Consider the following 10,427-nt stretch of genomic DNA (forward strand, 5'->3'; position numbering starts at 1 on the left):
AATAGCAGGAGGAACAGCAGTAGATGGATCAGCATGATAAGTAACAGTAGAAATAGCAGGAGGAACAGCAGTAGCTGGATCAGCATGATAAGTAACAGTAGAAATAGCAGGAGGAACAGCAGTAGCTGGATCAGCATGATAAGTAGCAGTAGAAATAGCAGGAGGAACAGAAGCCGGGAAAATTTTGTTTTCAAGAATAACGTGAGTAGGAAGAAGGGGGTGTAACATCGTTTTCAGAACATCAATAAATAAAAAAAAATCAATATCTAAATTTTTATTCAAAATAATGTGTGTACAAGAACATATGAGTAATATACAATTGTGGGGACAGGAGTTACAAAAACTCATGAAGCCATTATTACGTAAAGAGTTTCCCCACAAAACTTGCAATAATTTAGAAGAAAATGTAATTAAAGGTGTGACGGGGTAAGCACTTAATACTAAAAGGGAAGTAATCTAACAAAAATGAATAATTTTAAGAAAACACAAATGAATATAATAAAAAGGTGATACTTAATAATGACTGGTATAGACTATTACATTAATGAGTCGGTAGTTCTAGCAACAGTACAGTACTTTATTTACATTAATAACACAATGGAAATACTAAGGTGTAATTTAGAAAAGAAACTGGACTTTTTCTCTTAACATTTTCTTGGAACTTAACAGAAATATAGTATAAGTTATGGTTAATGAGGGCAACACTAAAAATAAACAAGGATCATAAGGGAAAGGAGATTTCCTTTATTCAAGGAGACAAGAATAAACAAAGGACATGAATAAACACTTTATCAAAGAAATGCAAGAATTAAATAACACATGATGAAGAAAGGACATAAATTGTAATAAATAAAAATATATTAGAGTAACTATTAGATTAACTATATTAGAGTATATTATGATTAGAGTAACATAAATCTATTATTAGGAAAAATGTGAGTGAAATTAGTTACATGGTATTGATTATATGATATTAATTATATAATATTAAGTAAATATTTCTTAGTCTACATTATCTTTCATATACATACACACATTTTTTCTCATCTACATTAATGATGTTCCAAATACCTCTCAACATCTCAAACCAATTTTATTTGATAATGACACACTCTTCATTTTCTCCAGTCCTAACCCTCTTATTTTGAATGATTCAGTGAATATTGAACTAAATAAAGTTCATCTTTGGCTAACTGCTAACAAACTCATCTTTAACGTTGACCTATATTTTGTTTGGTAATAAATCCTCAGATCAAATTAATCTAAGAATTAACAATATCCAAATTAGTAACACAATAGATGGTAATTAAATTCGATCCTTGGTGTTCTGATTGATAACAAGCTGAATTTTCAGGGACACATTTAAAATATAGCTAAAAAAGTTTCAAAAACAGTTGGCATTCTCTCTAAAATCAGATACTATGTACCTCGCCTTGACCTGATGACGCTCTATTACTCTCTCATCTATCCTTATCTCAATTATGGTATCTGCTTGGGGGTTCTACTACCCAAAATCATCTACGTCTGCTAATTACTCAACACAAATCTATTGGAATAATAACAAACCCTGGCCCCCAGACTGCACTCGACCCGCTTACTTAAATCTTTGAATATGTAAGATAATAAGTCACTGCACATATTCTCAAGTGTACTCTATATATTTAAAACCCTGAACTGTAATGCCAATCCTGACCTTAAACGCTTCCCAGAAGGTTGTAACAGAACCCATGGGCACCACATCAAAAACAAATCTTGTTTCTTGTGTGGTTTCAAGATCCAGGGGGGTCTGGTAGCCAAGTAGACAGCGCGCAGGACTCGTAATTCTGTGGCCCGGGTTCGATTCCCGGACCAGGCAGAAACAAATGGGGAAAGTTTCTTTCACCCTGATGCCCCTGTTATCTAGCAGTAAATTAGGTACCTTGGAGTTAGACAGCTGTTACAGAGTTGCTTCCTGGGGGTGTTTGTGTGTGTGGGGGAAAAAATAATTTAGTAGTTAGTTACAGTTGATTGATTGACAGTTGTGAGGCGAGCCGAAAGAGCAGAGCTCAACCCCCGCAAGAACAACTAGGTGAATAAGTACCTATTTGATACTCCAAGAGTGCGACTGAACCAAACTAGAAATTCTCTGCAAATCAAGAGATCCAGAATGTGGAATGAGCTTCCCAGTCATTTCAAAGGCTGTACCTCTCTCAACCAGCTTAAGAGAAAAACCAAGTGCTACCTAATAAACTCCATGTAACCTACCATACCCCCTAAATGTCAACCTATGTTTTGCTTTTTATTAACAATATTGATTATTGACCAACTAGTTTAACTGCTGATATCTGCCATATATAAACTTGAAGAAAATTGTAGCCTTCTGTTTATTTAGTTAAAATTACTTCTGCTGTTCTGTTTCAATTTCTGCTGTTCCATCCATCATACAATTTTTGTCATTCTTGATTTTCATTTTTCAATTCACGCTTTTGATCTCAATTGGTTTTAAGGTTTTAGTCTAGGTGTTTTTCCTTCATCTTGCCCGAAACGCTGTGTGTATTAGTGGCTTTAGGCATAGTATGTACTACCTGTAGATAAACTAAAAATCCACAATTCTGTTTGTAACTCATCTTGAATGTTTGCCCAAAATGCTATGTGTATTAGTGGCTTTAGGTACTATATGTACTAGCTCTATGTATAAATCCAACATTACGTTTGTAACATCATCTATGTATGTACTTTTCCTGAATAAAAATTTGATTTTGAATTTTGTATGTACTTTTACCTAAATAAAACTTATTTATGTATTTATTTTGTTATTACAGTCTCTCTTTCAAACTGGTTGGGAGGCATACAAATTTTAATTAAATTACAATAATTTAATTAATTTAACATTCCCAATAATTAGGAAACCCGCCATAACCTGCATTAATTTAGCATTCCCAATAATATGGAAACCCGCCATAACCTGCATTAATTTAGCATTCACAATAATTAGGAAACCCGCCATAACCTGCATTAATTTAGCATTCACAATAATTAGGAAACCCGCCATAACCTGCATTAATTTAGCATTCCCAATAATTAGGAAACCAGCGATAGGGAATTTCATAAATGCACCTCACAATATAAACTGGGAATCTGAACTCAACAATACACAGGATATAAATTCATAATGGATATAAACTGCCAAAAGATTAAACAACACCTGATTCACAAGTGGCATACTTAAAGCAATTAACAAGAAACACGAATATGAAACAAAACATAGAATTGCCCTAATTACAAAAGAAGTTAAGAGATACTCATCAATGCTCACCAATATAATATGAAGAGCCAAAGCTTCCTTTTATGAGAATATATTTAAAGAAGCAAAAGGAAATGTGGAAATGAAAAAATCCTCAAGGGCCGTGACGAGGATCGAACCTACTTCTGAGAACATCCCAAACACTGCCTTAATCGACTGAGCTACGACATGGATAAGGGCCTCATCACGACCCTTGTGGATTTGTTCATTTGATGCATCATGCTATTGTGATTTCTGTGTGTAGTGAAATATGAAAAGTACATGGAACATCATCTCTAACCTCCTAGAGTCTAAACAATAATCACATAACAAGCAGATAAAACTCTCCAATGATGGTTACACACCTGCAACAGACAGATATTGCAACTGAATTCAATAGCTTCTTTTCATCAATTGGTACAAACCTTGCCAGAAAAATCCCAGAGACCCAGACACATGTTATTACAAATCTCACAGGCAGCTGTCCTAACTCTCTACTCCTTTTGCCAGTCAGCCAAAAAGACATTATATCCATAATTCAATCACTTAACACAAAAGCTGGGAACATTTTTGAAATACAATCTATGATATATATAAAAGTGCTGCCCCTGCTCTTGCACTACCCATAGCTCTGCTATTCATCAAATTTCTAGACCGTCATACTTTTCCTGATATCCTTAAGAAAGCAAGAGTGATGCCAGTTCATAAAGGAGACAAGACAGCTGACAAAAAATATTACAGACCAATATCAAATCTACCAATACTTTCAAAAAATATATGAAAAAATTATTTATAAACAGCTCTATTTGTACTTTGTAAAACTCAACATACTACCGATTAAATCCACAACGACCGTGATGAGGGTTTGAACCTACGTCCAGGATGATCCCAGATGCGCATTAATCGACTGCGCCACATGGTAATAGGAACTGCAACCGGGTTTGCTAATGCTCACACACGGATCCCACAGTCTCTCCAAGACACAAACTGGAGTTTTACACAATTCTCCCATGCCCTTGGGATCTGTCAACAAGCTGTTCTACCTCTTAAGAGGTAGACTATATTGCTCTGGACTATATAGATTCCTATCTCAGTGACAGACATGTACATGTAGTCATCAATAGCATAACCGTCCTTACTCTACTCACTTGAACAAAAGATTGCCACAGGGCAGCATCTTGGGACCTCTCCTATTTCTTATATATGTTCATCAATGACGTGCCAAATGTTTCTAGCATTCTTAAACCTATACTATTTGCAGACGATACTACCATTGTCTATTCTTACCCTACCCCCACACACTAAATAATATTGTCAACAGTGAATTAAAAAAGTCCACTCATGGATGTCAACCAATAAACTTACATTAAACATAGAAAAGACCATCCACAAGTTATTTGGTAGAAAGTAAGTAATTATCAAAAGAAGGCACCAAACCTTATTTTGTAGTAAACTATCAAATCAGATTCAACTTCAGGCAGCACTTTTATATATATCATAGATTGTATTTCAAAAATGTTCCCAGCTCTTGTGTTAAGTGATTGAATTACGGATATAATGTCAATGGGCTGACTGGCAAAAGGACAGATAATGTTAACATTACCCATAAAAATGATGGGAAGTTCTTTGGCCTATACATAGTCATGGGACTGAACTTTAGCACCCTGATACAACACACAGCTAAAAAAGTCTAAAAAATGGTCGGTATACTTTCTATTATCAGAAATTATATTCCTCAAGCCCATCATCACTCGGCAAAAATCTGCTATCAGAACAGTAACGAACCCTAGTCTTCAGACAACACACAGCCCCTCTATTTAAGTCCCTTAACATGCTAAACATACACTCAGTCCACACATTCTCATGTGCTATCTACATGTATAAAACCTGGTTTATAAAAAACCCTGGTTTCCTGGAAACCAGGTGTAAAACCTGGTTTCCTAAACGCTAATCTTGATCTGAAACTTTTCCTTGATATATGTAATAGAACCCAAAGCCACACCAGAAACAAACATCTCTTTGATATCCCCAGAGTCAGACTAAACTTGTGCAAACATTCCATGCAAATAAAATGGCCCAGTCTTTGGAACTCACTCCCTGATGAATTAAAAAATTGCCCAATCCATGCCCTGTTCAAAAGTAAAGGAAAAAAAGGACCTAATTTCATCCTCACAGTTTCCTACCTTGTGCTTCAAACTTAAACTGTACATCTGAAAGGGTACACTGCTAAAATGTACCCTTTCATCTTTAAGGACCTGCCTGAAATGGTATGCAAGCTAGTGGCTTTGCATGAATGTAAAAATACCAATGTTATGTAATGACACCAACCCATTGTACCTTCTTGCAAATAAATTATTATTATTTTTATTATTACCCAGGACAAAGTGATTGCGGAACGCCAGGCAAAGCATCTTAACCGCTACACCACAGAAACTGTACATAACTGAACATTTTAGTTATATTTTATATATGGCAATGGAAATTTTGTTTGTTGTCAAAGTGAACACCAAGGAACTTCCCATCAACTCTGCTCATAATTTGGTATTGTTAAGTCTTAGACAATGAATCACAACAGATATGGTCGAGATATGATGACCAAACCACACACCAGAAGATGAGGAGACGACGACATTACGGTCCGTCCTGGACCATTATCAAATCAATTGTGATAATGGTCCAGGACGGTCCGGGATGTTGTCGTCTCATCTTCTGGTGTGTGGTTTGGTCATCATAGTCTTAAGATTAACTTGATTGTTGAACTTCTTACCAAACAAAAATGTAAAACGCCTTGTCGATGTTAATGGAAAGTTTGTTAACAGTCAATTTAATGGACTTCATTTAGTTCAGTATGCACCATGTCATTTAGAATAAGTGGGTTAGCATGTGAGAAAACTTGAAGATGTTTCTTCTTCATGTGATGAAGAGAAAATATGAAGGTATTTGGAAGATATATATGAGAAAAACGAGTTGACCAAGTATGCTACCCTTGCAGAATGCCAATGTTAATTGAGAAAGTGGGAGAAGTAGCAGCGTTCACTGAAATATACTGCTGACAGAGATAAGATTGCAAGTACTAAAGGGAGTGACCTCTAACTCCATAGTGTTGGAGTTTCAGAAGGTTATTGTGTTTAACAGTGTCAAAACCCTTGCATAAGTCAACAAACAAACCTATGGGGAGCTCATTTTTGTTAAGTACTGCATGTAATAATTTAAGCATATTTATAAGAGCAGTGTTGGTGCTTTTCTGGGTCTGAAGCCACACTGTATTATCACACGAGGATAACCTCAATAAATTCCTCTCCCAATGTGATCTATCTGAACAAACTGACCCTATTAGTACCTCAACTTAATTATCCCATTGTTACCAATAATGTAAGTCATTAATAAGAGTTAGCTAAGTTCTATAACATATTGTTACTGTACGTGGACAGTGACCTTGTATGTTAGGATAATTGTCATGTTAATAATATTATTAATAATAATTTATTCACAAACAAGTACAATGGGTTGGTGAGATTACATAAGATTGGTATTTTTACATTCTTGTAAGGTCACTAACACGCACAGTGTTTCCTGCAAGTTCTATAACATATAGTTACTGTGAGTGAACAGTTACTTTGTATATTGAGAAAATTGTCAAGTAAGTTCTGTAACACTTCTAGTTACTGAGAGTGGACAGTGACCTTTTATGTTAAAACAATCATCCAGTTCTTTATAATATAATTAAAAGGTAATAGGTAAGAGCCAAGTATTACACCATATTCTATCTATAAATAATATGGGCCAATGATTGCTCCTAAGCAAATAATAACTTCACATCATTCACATCCATCAACACGAACCTAAACTGCCAATCAAAACAATAAACTATATTTTTTGGTTTGCATAGATGACAAATTACAAGCTGTGGTTTGGCCACAGGGTGGCAAAAACTGCAGCTCTTTGACCTTTAATATGCGGCTAGTAAAAAATTCTTGAGAATGTGAATATTCTATAAGTTTCTACCCGAATCCAGGGCAAGAAATGCATGACTATATAAAAAGTTCCGATACTTGTGGAACAAAGTTTGCATTCACAGTTAAAGGAGGTAAACATTTGTGTCTTGTTTGCCAAGTGCCATTCAGTCATTACAAAGCCAGGAACTTGAAACGCCAGAATGAACCTAATCACAAAAACTTTTCATATGATTATCCACCTAAATCAGACTTAAGGAAAAATAAATTAAATGAGTGAAAATCATCAATAAATTGCCAGCAGACACTGTTGACATTATTCAGTAAGGAAGCTGTGGCTCTCAAATGGTTCTCCTGCAGCTCTCAAACATATGAGGTTTATCATTTGCAGCTCTTACAGTAAGCAAGTTTGGCCACCCCTGCCATAAAGGCTACTCCTATACCTGGTAAAACAGGCCTATAATAATCATACATACCAATTATGCAATGATTAAATTTAGGCTTATATCTACAAATTAAAAATCATTACACTAATTTATAGTTAGAAATACTTATTAATCAAAGATATTGAGAATAATGGAAATACAGACAACTGATATATATACTAGCAGTAATTAAACCTAGGCTAACTATATTCAATGACATACTCCAAAAAATATTATAAATTATAGTCATGGTAATATACTATAAATGAAAAATGCCACTTTATAAAATGGGTTAATACAAGTGGCAGAGTCAGGCTAATAGTATTATTGTCAGATAACATAATATAATTGCCAGTATTCTAATATAATTGTGTCAGGATATTATTATTGTCATTCAGGATAATATATTTACCAGCACGCTAATGTAACTGCCAGTGTCAGGCTAATATAATTGCCAGTCAAACTCATTTAATTGAGTCAGGATAATATAATTGCCAGTCAAGTTAATGCAATTATCAGTCAGCATATATGTAATATAATTGCAAATCAGTATAATATTATTGAAGGTTAAGATAATATAATTCTCAGTCAGGCTATTATAATTGTCGGATTCAGGCTAATATAATTGCCGGAGTCATGCTCACATAATTCACAGTCAGGATAGTATAATTGATGGACAACTTAATGTAATTATTAGTCTGGATACATATAATATACCTAGTAATTGCAAGTCTGTTAATACAATTGCCAGGCAAGATAATATAATTGCCAAAGTCAGGATAATATAATTGCCAGTCAGGATAATATAACTGCTAAACATAAATATCTCAGCCTGGCAAATATTATTTAACAGCTGAGTAATATATATTACTATACATCGTTGGGCTCGAGTAATATATATTTCCAGCTCAGAAAATTATAAATGCCAGTTAGGCTAATATGAGTACTCAACTAAGGTTAGTCTTTTATCAGAATCTATCTTAATGCACACAATAATGCAAGGGTTAGATCACTATAACTACTGTAGATAGGCCAGACTACTAAAAAATCTGATACAAATATAAATGAAGAGGTTTAGCTGAAATAAATTCCAGTCTAATATATATTTGTTAATAATTTATATATCTCAGTCATTAAGCAAAATAACAAAAATTACTTTAATACCAGTATTTCATAAAAATAGTACAATAGTATATATATAAAACCACAGTTAAAAGTTAACAATCAACTAGAGTGCTTTTGGCTTGCTTTCAAGCCTTCAAATGTGGTGGCAGTGATGGCACTGCCAATGCCAGCACTGTGGCTGTGGAACACTGCCACATTTCTTCTGTGGCAAAGAAGAAAATGGAATGGAAGCTATGAGGTACACAGATATCAACGAAGAAAATTGGTACCAGTTGTACAAACACGATCATGACAACAGAAAGGAAAACAGGGCAGGGGTTGGAGAGTGAGAAACAAGTTAACGTAAAGTAGCAACACCATGTTTTTGAATACAGTATATGGAATTGGGTAAGCTAAAACAGTATAAAAATATATAATAAAATAATGGTTGCAGCTATGGAGAGTGCAAGATATTTTCCTGATAAAGTTTACAATTTCTAACAATTTTAAAATTGGAAAAATGGTATTATAAGTTAATGAACTAATATGTGCTTTAATATACATTATACTTAAAACATTTTCGATTTATCTCTCACACTCAAAATGTTTAACCTATCACCCAAATGCACCGTCTTGTGAGTTTTCATACTACAAAGATGACCGAATCTCTTTTAAAACTCTCGACACTCATGAAGGATTATCATTCAAATGCACTAACATGTGTGCTTTTATACCTTTACGTGACTTAAATAATCTGCCACATTTATCACACTCAAAAGGTCTTTCTTCTGTATGTACTAACATGTGACTCATTATAGATCCACGATCTCTAAACCTTCTACCACACTCATCACACTCAAAAGGTCTTTCACCAGAATGCACTAACATGTGAGTCTTCATATTTCCAACCTTACTGAACCTCTTCCCACACTCTGGACACTTATGAAGTTTTTCACCAGAATGCACTAACATGTGAGTCTTCATATTTCCAACCTGATTGAACCTCATCCCACACTCTGGACACTTATGAGGTTTTTCACCCGAATGCACTAACATGTGAGTCTTCATACTTCCAAGATGACTGAACCTCTTCCCACACCCTGGACACTGGCGAGTCTTCTTCTTTATGATAGGTGCAGTTTGTGGGAAGGTTTTCTCCTCGGATGACTGCATGAGTGGTGATGCTGCGTGACGCCTCACGGTGGGACGTCAATGTTGGTGGGACGTTAGGCAAGGCTTGAGTGTTGTTTCTTAGGCTGTTGTAGAGTTAAGACTTGATGTGAGCACTTGAAGGTCAATGGTGGGCTTCTTCTTTATGATAGGTGCAGTTTGTGGGAAGGTTGTTGTGTTGATTTAGGGGCGACGACGATCGTACGTGGGAAGGTTTTATGCTCATGTCTGGACACTCACCGTCTCGTGTTGTGATAATGGCGGCGACGCTCACCTTGGCGTTCCAGTGTTCTTTCTGGTGCCATATTTTATGTTTCTACTTCTTACTATTGTTTGTAACTGGTTTTCTACATTTAACTCTTATGTTTTCCTCTTTTTTTTTAATTAAAGAATATGCTTGCAATTCATTTATTAAAATACAGTGGTACTCGTTTATATACTTTCTGAAGGAAACATTGCTCCCATGGTGAATGCACTACTTTGCATTCTTTTTATTTATTTATTTATTTATTT

General features: G+C 35.0%; 1 long non-coding RNA gene across 1 annotated transcript; it reads right to left on the minus strand.

Moving 5' to 3' along the window:
* Positions 1–261: 261 nt before the first annotated feature.
* On the minus strand, positions 262–10,182 carry LOC138354532 (uncharacterized). The gene is made up of 2 exons (XR_011223589.1): positions 3,035–10,182; positions 262–2,899 (listed from the first exon to the last, which is right to left on the minus strand). It is a non-coding gene; the product is annotated as an uncharacterized lncRNA (long non-coding RNA).
* Positions 10,183–10,427: the final 245 nt, after the last annotated feature.

This window comes from Procambarus clarkii, chromosome 6 (assembly GCF_040958095.1).
Source record: "Procambarus clarkii isolate CNS0578487 chromosome 6, FALCON_Pclarkii_2.0, whole genome shotgun sequence".
NCBI lineage: Eukaryota > Metazoa > Arthropoda > Malacostraca > Decapoda > Cambaridae > Procambarus > Procambarus clarkii.